Genomic DNA, 14,126 nt, shown 5'->3' on the forward strand with positions numbered 1-14,126 from the left:
ATGGCCCTTTATACCTAAAAATGTCTTTATTCTAGCCTTATGTGTAATTGATAATTTGGCTAGATATAGAATTCTGAGTTAACAATAATTTTCCCTCAGAAATCCAAATTTATTTCTCTCTTGTTTTTTAGTATGCAATATTCCTATTGAGAATGTGATAACGTTTTGATTTTAGGTGATTTGTATATGACGTGGAAATGTCACAAGGATACTCTTTGGTAGGGGAATGCCTCATTCGTTGTGCTAGAGCTTCAGTGGGGGTCTTTCAATCCAATATGTATCCTTAAGTTACAGGACTATTTCTTGAATTTCTTTTTTATACTCTATTTTTTCTATAATTCCTATTACTTGTATATTGGACCACCAAGATTGATCTTTAATTTTTTAAAAAAATTTTTAAATCTTGTTTTTGGGATATGTCTTGATTTACTTTATCTTCAACTATTTCTACTGATTTTTAAAAATTTCTTCTATTATATATATTTTTTCTGCTAGTTCTTTTAGAAATAGTACATAGTCCTTGTTTTCAGGGATACGATATTTTCTGTATTGAAAAATGTTTAATCACAGATTTTTTTTCCACAAAATCTTCTGCTTCCTGCACTGTCTCTAGTTCTCTTTCATGATGTTTGTTTTGGTCTCTGTATTTCATGATGAAGGCTTTTCTCTAGTTCTCCTTGGTCCTCCCTACATATTTAAGTGTAAAATACAGAAAAGGATTACCAGAGGTGTCAGATAAGAGGGGGAGTCAGAGTAGAAACAATATTCTTTACAAGTTGCAGTTCAAATATCTTTATTTTTGCAAAACTTACAAAAACATTATGTCCCATTGTTGATTTATAGCTCTATAATTATTTACAGTTATTTAGTGAGATTTTGGTGGCAGAGGAAATAAATATGGTAATCTTTTTTTTTTTTTTTTTTTTTTTGAGACGGAGTCTCGCTATGTCGCCCAGGCTGGAGTGCAGTGGCCGGATCTTAGTTCACTGCAAGCTCCGCCACCCGGGTTTACGCCATTCTCCTGCCTCAGCCTCCCGAGTAGCTGGGACTACAGGTGCCCGCCACCTCGCCCGGCTAGTTTTTTGTATTTTTTAGTAGAGACGGGGTTTCACCGGGTTAGCCAGGATGGTCTCGATCTGCTGACCTCGTGATCCGCCCGTCTCGGCCTCCCAATATGGTAATCATTTTGTACACCCCTCCTGAATAATAATTTGGCTGGGAATCAAATTTTTTTTTTTTTTTTTTAGAGAGACATGGTCTCACTCTGTTGCCTGGGCTGCAGTGCAGTGGCACAATCCTCCCACCTCAGCCTCCTGAGTAGCTGGGATGACAGGCTCACACCACCACGCCTAATTCTTTTTTTTTTTTTTTTTGTAGAGATGAGGTCTCACTATGTTGCCCAGCCTGGCTTGAACTCCTGGACTCAAGCAATCCTCTCACTTCAGGCTCCAAAAGTGCTAGGATTACAGGTATGAGCCACCATGCCCAGCCAGAATTCTTGAGTCAGTTACTCTATCTCAATATTGTGAACTTACTACTCCTATGTGCTCTTACATTGATTGTATCTGGTGAGAAATCTGTTTATCGTTCATAGTTCATAGTTAATCCTTTATTTATGCACCACTTTTTTTTTTTTTCCTGTGATAGCTTTCCAGATTTTTCTTTAAAGTTCTGAAGTTTTACTATGATGGGGCTAGTTAGGAATTTGCTACAACAATTATTATTTATTTAACATTAGGTACAATTTTTAAATGAAAAAACTCATGTCTTTCAATTTAGGAAAATCTCCTCTGTCACCCAGGCTGGAGTGCAGTGGCACGGTCTCGGCTCACTGCAACCTCTGCCTCCTGGGTTCAAGCAATTCTCCTGCCTCAGCCTCCCGAGTAGCTGGGACTACAGGCACGTGCCGCCACTCCTGGCTAATTTTTTGTATTTTTAGTAGAGACGGGGTTTCACCATGTTGGCCAGGATGGTTTCCATCTCCTGATCTCGTGATCCAGCTGCCTCAGCCTCTCAAAGTGCTGGGATTACAGGCGTGAGCCACTGCATCTGGCCTAATTATTACATTTTTAATATTCATTTTTTTTACTCTTTCAGACATTTCTTTTTTTCTTTTGAGACTGCTGCTGTGTCGCCAGGCTGGAGTGCAGTGGCACCATCTCGGCTCACTACAACCTCCACCTCCCGGGTTCAAGCAATTCTCCTGCCTCAGCCTCCCAAGTAGCTGGGACTACAGGCACGTGCCACCACGTCCAGCTAAATTTTATCCCAGCTAAAATACTAAAATTTTGTATTTTTAGTAGAGACGGGGTTTCACCATGTTGACATCTCTTTAAATTTATATCATGTCTCTTCACTATTTTTTTTTCTAATTTCCATCTCTGCTCTGTACTAGGAGACTTTCTCAGTTTTCTTTTTAAATTTGCTAATTATTTTGCTCCTGGATTTGTCCTCTAGATTTTAAATTATCAAGAGATCTGTTTTTGGTTTTTTTTTTTTTCTTCTCTGAGATGGAATGTCACTCTTGTTGCCCAGGCTGGAGTGCAATGGCGTGATCTTGGCTCACTCCAACCTCCGCCTCCTGGGTTCAAGTGATTCTCCTGCCTCAGTCTCCTGAGTAGCTGGGATTACAGGCACGTGCCACCATGCCCAGCTAATGTTTGTATTTTTAATAGAGACGAGGTTTCACCATGTTAGCCAGGCTGGTCTCAAACTCCTGACCCCAAGTAATCTGCCTGCCTCAACCTTCCAAAGTGCTGGGATTACAGACGTGAGCCACCACTCCCGGCCACAGATCTGATTTTTAAAAAATACTCATCCGTTCCCTTGCCATAATGGCATTTTAAAATTTCGAATGTTCTTGTTCCACAAATGTCATTCTCTACTTTATCAGTTTGAGGATTCAATATTTTTATCAGGTCGCTTTAGAATTCCTACGGTAAGATTTTGCATGGGGTGTGTGTTTGAGTGTGCAACTGTGATCAATGTGAATTACACGCCTACAATTATACCGTCTGTATGCAGCAGACCCGGTTTTACTATTGTCACGACACTAGACATTCTCTTATGTTTTTTGCAATTCTTACATGTGAGTTTATCTTCTGTGGGAATTTTACCTTGTGGGCTCCCTCAGCTGTGGCTGTCTCTCTAGGAAGTAATTTCACATTGACCCACAGGGTACATAGATCCTAACCAGATCGCAGGTTAATGACGGGCTCAGGATATCCTGTGGATGAAGCTGATGCAGCCGTGTTCATGTGAATGCACCTATTTCCACCTGTGACTGATGCAGAGGCATTCCAACTCCTAAGGAGCCAGCCCTGCACCCAGTGTGGGTCCTGAATATGAGACTCTCCCAGGTTCAACTCCTGTCCCTGTGTGATATTGGGCCCTGCCCTTTCTCCTGTTTCAATCTCCAAAGGGGAATTTGTTTTAAAGGTGTAGAAAAATAGGTGAAAAATGAACTCATAGATTCCAATCTTGGGTTTGCTAAGAATATTTTCCTAAAAATATGGATATCCTATTTTTAAAATATTTATACGTTACTAAAGCAAAAAGAAAGTGTTACTTGCCCAGACATGCTAACTTCCCAGCAAATAACGCTTTGGCAGATTGGCAAGTTTTGCAAATAAATAGGGACCATTCATCATGAAAGATGACAGGCATAGACACTCAAGATTCCAGTTTCTAAAACAATGTCTAAACAACGTTTGAGTAAATTACTAACTTTAAAAATAGATTTAATTTAAAAATTTCACAATTTGCATGAAGATGGCTTCTTATTAAGAAACGTTAAAATCTTTGTTTTAATTTCTATTGTGAAATTAAATAATTCAAACTTCAAGTCATTGGAACTTTCAGTTATTCTGAGCCTTGTGACAAATGTGGCTATGCAGCCTGAGTCACGTGGCATGCAGCTGCAACTTCCGCCTTTTTTTCCCCCTGTGAATAATTAAGAAGACCAAACAACACCAGAGAGAAGACTCCCTCAGATCACCACCCCTCCTCATTGAGTAATAAAGTAATCTTCCTTGGCACGTAGCAATCTGTGACCAATCAAATTGCTTTAATGTATGCACTGGTCTCCTATGGAAAATGTTGTAATCCTCTGAAAATGTCTTTGTCTCTGTAAAAGTGAAACCTTAACTTCTCTACTTGGGAATGCTGACCATATTCATTTGGAGCTGACGCTTCTTGAGTGACTATTCTCAAACTTTGCACTCGAATAAACTCTATCCTTAGTCATATTTTCTGAATCTCATTATTTAAGGTTGACACTATTATGAGAAAAAGATGAAACAGAAAGAACTGCAGCCAAGGTGAACTGGTCAAAACTGGCTAAGGTCGTAAAATAGAATTTTTACAACATACAGATGTGAATTAATAAAGTTTAGGCATCAGCTGAGAATAGTAGATTTATATCTGAAGTCCCACAAATCTGGGTTTCATCAACTGCTTCAACTCAGTAAACATTGCCAGGGCTTGCTCTAGGCACAATGCTGTGCTTGGCAATGGGCATGCAGAAGCGACTAACATGTGCCCTTTGCCTCCCAAACAGCTACTTTTTAACTGATCAACCTCAAAAATACTACACTTGGGATCACCAGACATTCTACAGTGCAACTGGAACTTTCATGCTAAAAAAATTCAAACCTGAGTCTAAACAAGCGTAGTGTAAACATCTAAGTGTAAACATCAGCTTACAGGAAATACAGGAAGCAAAAGAATGTATTAGTTACACCATAAGAATGCAATTCATCAAGATCCAGACTGTGGAAAACTGAGCAGACCAAACATATGGCCTGAAAGCCAGAAAGAAGAAGGGGAAGTATCACATATTGAAAGAGCTTAAGAGATTTACCAAATGCACGATGTAGACTTTGCATAGAGCCTATTTGAACACACCAACTGCATAAAGTTATTTTTGAGAAAATTTTAAAACAAACTGGATATTAGATGAAATCAAGAAATATTAATTTGGGGAAGTATGATGATGTGTTGTGATTAAGTTTTTTTTAAGTGCTTATTTTTAGACAGACGTCATACATTTAAGACTGAAAACCTGGAATTTGCCTTAAAATGATCCAGAGAAACACTGAGTGGTGAGGAGAGGAAGGGGTGGAGAGTGGATAAAACAAGATTGGCAAAATGTTTATAATACTTGAAGCTGGGTAATAAATACGTGAAGATTCATTATATAGTTCCTTTATTTTTGTGTATGTTTGAAAATATTTATAACAAAATGTTTGTAGAAATAACACAGAACTGAGTTTGACTCAGCAAAGGAAGGAAAGAAGAAGGGATGGAAGGAGGGAGGAAGGAAGGAAGGAAGGAAAGAAAGAAGGAAGGAAATAAAGAAGGAAGGAAAAAAAGGAAGCAGGGGAGAGAATGTACCTGTGTGCAGCAACAGGAAAGCTGCAGTGAGCTTATGAAGATTCGTAGGGAGGGCTGGCTGCCTTCCATGAGTGTCTCAGTCTTGGGAAATATCTTAATTCTGCCAGATGTGAGAAGTAATGGAAGGGTAGCTGTATTATAGACATAGAATCTTTTTCTCTTCTGCCCATTTTACTTAATCTTCTCGTCAATAATTTGGGACTATTTCTCTGCCTTTGGTTGTGTTTGAAGGAAATCAAAGTATTTCACTCCAAAATACAGGTCCCTGGTATAATGAGTATTTTAAATTAAAAACCCTTAGAGACCTTTAAGTACTGGTTTTCTCGTATCTATATATACAGGTTGAGCTAACCTACCAAGGAGAACAATTATTCTTGCTGTCTCCCCTGTTATCTCCGTATCCATTACACAAAAGAAGACCAAAAAATGTAACTACATCCGAACAGACCCTTTTCAAGATAATAACTAGCTCCAAGGATCATTTAAATTCCGAAGAGAACTATTTACAAGTTAATTTCTGTTTCCCATCCAGTCATTCTTTCTAGTAATCATTTATTGCCCCTCAATGGAATTCTTCTCTCCACTCCCATAACCTGTTTTAACAGGATCCAAGCTCCCATTCTTTCTGTAACTGACATCAGTGGACTGCGGGAGGTCCCCAGTTGCTTGTGGGACTTCTATCCCAATGAGAATAAATTCAAGGCTGAGTCAGAAAATAGTCCAAGTACGGAAATGTATTGCAAAGTGAAAAGTACACACTCAAGAAAGGGGAGTGCGGGTGTACTCAAGAGAGAGTCACATGCAAAAGGGTTTGGAGCGGCTGCCTTTTTATGGGTTTCTTTAAGGGGTGGAATATTCATGAAGATTCCTGGAAAAAGGTGGAGATGTTCTGGAACTGTAGTGCTACTCATTTTCACACCAAATATGGATGTTCCTGGAACTGTCATGGTGCTGGTGGGTGTGTGATGTGTATGTTAATGAGCGTATAATGAGGTTCTAGGTGAAACCTAGGTCAAATCCAGTGCCACAGTGAGTCCAGTTAGTGTCACCCAGCTTAGAGCACACCCTGGTTTTTCAGGGTCTTATCAGCCCATAGTTTCTGAAGCTATTTCTACAGTTTCCTTTTGCTAGCCATGTGAAACCACTGCCTGGACTTTTCTATTCTCCCGTGACCACTCTTGTTATTCCTGTCTCCTAACCTCAGAATGGTATATAAGCTTCTGTACCTCACTGGGAATTTGGGTCTTCATTCAGAAGGCTCCCAATGTATACGTGTTAAATGAATTTGTATGGCTTTTCTCCTATTAATCTGCCTTTTGCAGGTTAATTTCTCAGTGAGACTTCAGCGAGGGTCAAATGGAAAGCCCTCCCTTGGCCCCTACGTGTTATTGAGGTATGTTTCTCATGGATATACGCGATCTTTAAGTGATTTTTGGAATTTATTAGTCCCTTACTGGTAACTCCATTTGCTTCTATAAGAAACAAAGGCAGAGACTTATAGTAAATTCCAGGGCTCTCCATAGAATGATTAACCCGTTATAAGAGTAGTAAAGTTGCTGACAAATTACCTGCTTGTTTTCTGGGTGTCCTTTGGTGTATTCTGTTTATATACATTACCTACCACCCTAAAACTTCAGGGCCAGGATGTGGATTATCATGGGTTCCAGTGAGGATCGTGAAGGAAATCAAAATATTTCACTCCAAAATATCCTTCTTTGACGTATTTTGAGATAGCTGTTCAGAGGGCCCGCAAACAGAAGTAGCGCCGAAAAGCTGTCTTTCCTGGGGGAACTTTGCATCTGTGCAGAATCTGCACGGTACAGCCAGGCCTCCTCTGAGGCCTTCTCTTATTCAGATCTAGAAAAGATTAACTGAGAGTCCACCATCTTTAAAGGTCTGAAGGAAACTCTTACCATGTATTCTCTCTGAGAGCTGCAACCTGTGAGGTTATATCATCTACATAATAGGACCCCCTTTGCGAGCCAGGCCTCTTCTTCTCTCCCTCCATAACCTGTCTTACTGCCATAACCTGATGTTGGCCATGCTCTGAGCCCCAATTCTTTCTGTAACCACAAGATGGTAGAAAAGTGTCAACCATCTGGCGATTTCTTTCAGTTTTTATTTTTATTTATTTTTATTTTTTTTGAGATGGAGTTTTGCTCTTGTCACCCAGGCTGGAGTGCAATGGCGCGATCTTGGCTCACTGCAACCTCCGCCTCCCGGGTTCAAGCAATTCTCCTGCCTCAGCATCCTGAGTAGCTGGGATTATAGGCATGCACCACCATCACACCCAGCTAATTTTTGTGTTTTCAGTAGAGACAGCATTTCGCCATGTTGGCTAGGCTGGTCCGGAACTCCTGACCTCAGGTGATCCACCTGCCTTGGCCTCCCAAAGTACTGGGATTACAGGAGTGAGCCACCACGCCTGGCCTGAGTTTTTATATTTTGTATGACTCCCAAGCTCATATGCACATTTCTAAAATTTGTGAGCTTTTTTTTTTTTTTTTTTTTTTTTTTTTGAGACAGAGTCTCACTCTGTCACCCAGGCTGGAGTGCCGTGGTGAGATCTCGGCTCACTGCAACCTCCGCCTCCTGGGTTCAAGCGATTCTCCCACCTCAGCCTCCAGAGTAGCTGGGGTTACAGGTGTGCACTGCCAGGCCCAGCTAATTTTTGTATTTTTAGTAGAGACAGAGTTTCACCATGTTGGCCGGGGTGGTCTTGAACTCCTGACCTCAAGTGATCCACCCGCCTTGGTCTCCCAAAGTATTGGGATTACAGGTGTGAGCCACCACACCCGGCCAGTAAGCTATTTTTCTTTTCTGTTAATCTATTTGTTTTATAAACTAAAATGATCAAACCTTCTGGAAAAATAGCATCTAAACTTCCCTACAATCGTTACCATGAAATCCTTTCCATTCTAGATTAATCTACCCACATAAAGACTGGAAAAACTGATGAAGATGTGAGTTATTCCTGCCTACTCTCAATTTGGGAGGAGAATGCTCTGGTTTCCTTTCCCTGGAGATATACGATATTTTGGAAAAATGGAAGATGGAGGCTGAGAATATACAAATATGGATACTGGACAATCTGGAGTGTCTAAACATTTTTTTCTATATAATATACTGCCTTTGGATTCTATAAACTCTAGAAATATCTGAGGAATCAGAGGATTATTTTGATAACCTTTTATTCCCATAAGTGGCCCAAATATCACTCTTGTTCTAAATTTTAGTTGGAAAAATATGGTCACTGAAAGCATAGACTAACCTAAGCAGACTCTCTGCTAGTTTATTTTTAACTAACGCTATATGCCAGGCACTGTTGTGAGGACTTTACCCTTGGAAGCATGCATGATGATTTCTAGAGCTCCTCTGCAGAGGAGAGCACCCAAGTGCACACAGGCATCAAGATGCAACCAGGACTCACACCCAGACAACCTCATCCTCAGAGTTCTGCACATCCCCACTGCCCTACGCATGGCTGTCTTTTGTTTAGCTTTAACTTTTGTATCTGATGTTTTTTAACATCAGATTTTCTATTGATTTTTCCCAAGTAATAATTAACAAAGCAGGCATACTGAACCTACTAATCACTAGAACTATGCAATGGTAAGAACAAAAAAACCTTTTCTTTGTGCAAAACTGGAATAATTAACCAGACACTTTGGTACATATGATATTGGAAATCACCCAGCTTCATACTTCCCCCTCTTGGCTTTTTTTTTTTTTTTTTGAGACAGAGTCTCACTCTGTTGCCTAGGCAGTGGCCCAATCTCGAGTCACTGCAACCTCGGCCTCCCGCATTCAACCGATTCTGGTACCTCAGCCTCCTGAGTAGCTGGGATTATAGGCATGTGCCATCACACCCAGCTAATTTTTGTATTGTGAGTAGAGACAGGGTTTCACCATGTTGGTCAGGCTGGTCTCCAACTCCTGACCTCAGGTGATCCACCCGCCTTGGCATCCAAAAGTGCTGGGATTACGGGAGTGAGCCACTGCGCCTGCCTCACCCCAATCCCCATTGCTTTATTCACTGACGAAGCATGCAAACTTATAAACAGATCCTATGCTCTTTTAAAAATTCTTTTGGGTTTTTCATTGTAACTGTGACTTTTTTTTATTACATTCGTACATATGACATTTTCTTATTTTCTTTCTTTTTTTGAGATGGAGTCTCGCTCTGTCTCCCAGGCTGGAGTGCAGTGGCGCGATCTCGGCTCACTGCAAACTCCGCCTCCTGGGTTCACGCCATTCTCCTGCCTCAGCCTCCCGAGTAGCTGGAACTACAGGTGCCTGCCACAACGCCTGGTTAATTTTTTTGTATTTTTAGTAGAGACATGGTTTCACCGTGTTAGCCAGGATGGTCTCGATCTCCTGACCTCGTGATCCACTCGCCTCGGCCTCCCAAAGTGTTGGGATTACAGGCATGAACCATGGCGCCCAGCCAATACATATGACATTTTCTAAAATACATCTTCGAAGTCCAGAAATTCAATACTAATAAAGCTATCCTATTGAATAGCACTTTGCAAGTCACTTTGTTGGATACTTTGTGGAATTAAGATGCATGAGATATGGACACTACTTTCAAGGGGTCTAGACCATGGGGTTGTGAAAAGTGTTTTCCTTGGACCAGCAGGATCTGCATCAGCTGAGAGCATGCTAGAAATTATTGGGCCCCAGAGACTCTGGGAGTAGGGCTCAGCAAAGTCTTAACAAGCTCCTTGGGTGATTTTGATGCACACTAAACTTTGAGAATCACTGATCTAGCAGTGTAAGAAATATAAACAAAAGACTCTAAAACAAAGTTAAAATCAAGTTTAGACAAAATACAGTGGAATTTCCAAGAGGGAAAGTTGAGTTGAGGTGGAGGGAAATCTTGAAAAGGCTTCCTGGATTTGGTCCTGGGGCTGGCTCCTTATGGAAGGGTAGGATTGGATGGCGCACATTGGAAGGTGGCAGGAGGTTCATCTCAGGAGGATAACAGAGAAGATGGAGGTGGACACAGTTAAGTGTCCTGTGAGGGGGCCTTAGAATCCTCCATTTGGGTGGAGCAGAAAGTGTGAAACAGCCAGTAGAGGCTCAGTCATGGAAATCTTTGAATATCATTACTAGTACTTTAATAATGAAAGAAAAAAGAGAACACTTAAAGACAATATGCCATTTCTATAAGGGAGGAAAATAGTGGGAATATGAGTATACACAGGTAGAATAATGGGAAATGTTCCTATGTTTGTTAGGACTTCAAGGAAACCTGGAAAACAATGATGATACTTTTAAAAAATTTCTTGTGTAAATTTAAAAAATACTAAAGTACTCATTACTTTACTTTTTGAAGACATTACTATGGGAATTTCAGTCACAATATGGATAACATTTTTGCCTTATAAAGAAGTATGGTAGTGACACTCTATTATTGTAATAGAGCCATAATCCTAATTCTTGGCCTTTGCTAGATAATTTCCTGATTCAACTTCAGAAATGGCTTCAAAGAGCATTTTGAGAGAAGTTGTAATATGAGTAAGTATAAGGTAGACAATAATATTGCTATTAAAATGAAAGCCTGATATTGAAATATAAAAATGAACTTGCACTATAATAACTAGAGAAATCTTTTAAACATCCAAAAATAAGTATATTTTTAGGTTTACTATTCAAAAAAAGACTGCAGAAAGTCAAAGGAATTTTATCTGGAGAACACAGTGTAAAATGAAAGAGATTTTAAAGGGCTTTACATTTGGTTGAAATGGAGTAACAATTTCCTGCTTGAAACAACCAAAATAAATCATGAAAGAACAACATGGCATGGACATCAGGCAACAAAGGACAGTGATCTCTAAGAAGCATGAGAAACGTGCAGTTGAGAAGGAGGCTGGGAGGACTTGCTTTCCAGTCACAACCCTGCTGACCAAGCCAGGATCTGGTCAAAACAGGATGCAGTGAAGAAACTGGCAAAAACCAGCAGGTGGCTCAAAGGCACCTTCTAGTTGCTCCCAGTGCTCGTTAGTATAAGATACTCTCATCAGCACCAAGACAATTTACAAATGTCATGGCAATGACCAGAACTTATCACCTCTTTTTGTGGCAATGACCAGGAAGTTGCCCCCTCTTTTCTAGAAAGTTCTGAATGACCTGCCCTTAATTTGCATTAATTCATCCCTTAATTTTGCATATAATTAAAGGTGGGTAACAGTAGGTAAAAATACAGGTAGCCAACAGCCCACAAGAGATGCTTTGGGGTACTGCCTATGAGTTAGCCCTGCTCTGTGAGGACAGTTCTGGTTCAATAAAAGATTGCTGTCTAATACCCCTGGCTCACCCTTGAATTCCTTCGTAGGTAAAGCCAAGAACCTTCCTGGGGTAAGACTCCAATTTGGGGGCTCAGCTGCCCTGCGTCAAAGTGAGCCCTAAGATTGCCCATCTTATGGCTCTGAGAAAGCTTTCAGGCCATGGCGCAGGGAGGGGCACCCAGGTGGAGCATGGTGGTCTTCCTGAGTTGAGACAGAGCTGGGAATTGGGGAAGTCAAGAGAGCAAGAGTTCTGAAGAGAAGAGAGCTGCACAGAGGAAGAACCCTGGAGACCTGCAGAGAGTTCCATGGGATCTTGAGCAGAGCACTGATCAGTACATATGTGTGAGGAAATGCTTTGAGGATGGGGGAAGAATGATCCAAAAGATTGAAGAGAACAGTGCTTCAAAGAACACACAAGGCCAAAAATAGCACCTGTTCCCAAAAACCAGAATGGAAAACCTTGTAATTCAGAGAGCATCAGTTAATGTATGAAGAACCGCCTTGCCACTGTAGTGGAGAAAAATTAATCCTAGAATAAATTCACATCTGCTTCTAATGAACAAATCTTAAAAGCAAGCCCAGAAATGATCAAACTCTTTCAAAGTACCTTAACTATATCTCAGAACAGAGCTCAGAAATATTTATAGGAGTACAAAAATAGTCAACAACCCATGAAATAAATCATCAATATCTACTATTCAAAGAAAAATTGCCAGACATTCATAGAAGCAGGAAAATACAGTCCATAATGAGAAGAAAAATCATTGAATCAAAACCAGCTTCAAAATGACACAAATGATAGAATAGGCAAGGACTTTAAAACAGTCATTCTGATCAAATTTCATAAGTTCAAGAAGCTAGAGAAAAGATTAAAAATGCTAAGTAGGGACATGGAAGATCCAAATCAAACTTCTAGAGATGAAAACTTCAAAAACTGAGTTGAAAAATATATTAGATGAGAATTGCAGCAGATCAGAAAGTTTAGAAGAAAATATCAGTGACCTAAAAGACAGTACTAATTGGATGCTATCTAAAATGAAACACCAAGAGAAAAAAAGATTTTAAAAAAATTAACAGAGTGATCTCTTGGAAAGATGGGGCAGCTTGGGGACTTTTCCACTGAAGCACTTTGTGCTGGATAAGAAGGCAATTACTGCAATCTTTGACCAGTTACTGGAGTTTGTCACTGAGGATCACATATTGCTGAAGTATGTGAATCTCCCTTCTCAGCTCAAGATCTGAAGATCCAATCCAGGTGGAATAAAAATAGCAACATATAAGAATCTAGAACTTGACTGAGCTACTGAGGATAATCAAGTAGAAATACAAGAATATAAAAACAAGCTTTCTATCATTGGTAACGTGCTATGTCAGAGACAAATGAAGGTGGCATTTTTTGGCAGGACAAGCTCTGTTATCAATGCAATGTTGTGGGATAAAGCTCTCCCTAGTGGGACTGACTATGCAACCAGTTGCTTCCTAAGTGTTTAAGGGACCAATGGAGATAAAACCTATCTTATGACAAAGGGATAAGATGAAAAAAGAGCGTAAAGACAGTTCATCAGCCCTTCAGATGGACAAAGACTTGGATGCTGGCTGTCATACACATGTGTTTTGGCCAAAGACAAAGTGTGTCCTCTTGAAAGGTGAGATGGTTTTAGTAGACAGTCCAGGCACAGATGTCACTACAGAGCTGGATACCTGGATTGATGAGTGTTGGTTAGATGCTCATGTCATCATTTTGTTTGTAAACTCTGAATCAACACTAATGAACACAGAAAAACATTTTTTTCACAAGGTAAAAGCAGCTTTCCAAGCCTAATAATTTAACTCTGAATAATCACTGGGTTGTCTCTTCATCAGAGCCAGAATATAAGGAAGATGTATGCAGACAGCACATGGAAAGGTGCTTGCATTTATTTGTGGAGGAGGTTAAAGTTGTGGATCCTTTAGAAGCACAGAATCATATATTCTTCATTTCAGCAAAGGAAGTTCTTAGTGCTAGACAGCACAAACCACAGGGGATGCCAGAAGGCAGTGAAGTACTTGGGAAAGGATTTCAGGCAAGATTACAGGAGTTTCAGAATTTTAACAAATCTTTGAGGAGTGTATCTCACAATCAGCAGTGAAAACAAGGTTCAAACAGCACACTATCGGAGCTAAGCCAAGACTAGATATTGTGAAAAACACAATAGATTCAATAAACGTGGCAGTGACAGAGAAGAGCTTATTCAAAGGAGGAGTGGGAAGAACAAATTGGTAGACTGAACTTTATCCCAAACCAGATGAACCTTTTAACACTAGATGTTAAGAAAAAAATCAGAAAGGCCGAGTGTGGTGGCTCATGCCTTTGGGAGGCTGAGGCAGGTGGATCACGAGGTCAGGAGTTCAAGACCAGCCTGGCCAACATGATGAAACCCCGTCTCTACTAAAAATACA

The 14,126-nt window shown here is 40.3% G+C and overlaps 1 pseudogene; it reads left to right on the forward strand.

Annotated features, from left to right (window-relative positions):
* Positions 1-9,768: 9,768 nt before the first annotated feature.
* LOC108582244 lies at positions 9,769-14,086 on the forward strand (annotated as a pseudogene).
* The last annotated feature ends 40 nt before the right edge of the window (positions 14,087-14,126 follow it).

Source organism: Papio anubis, chromosome 13 (assembly GCF_008728515.1).
Source record: "Papio anubis isolate 15944 chromosome 13, Panubis1.0, whole genome shotgun sequence".
In the NCBI taxonomy this organism is placed as follows: Eukaryota; Metazoa; Chordata; class Mammalia; order Primates; family Cercopithecidae; genus Papio; species Papio anubis.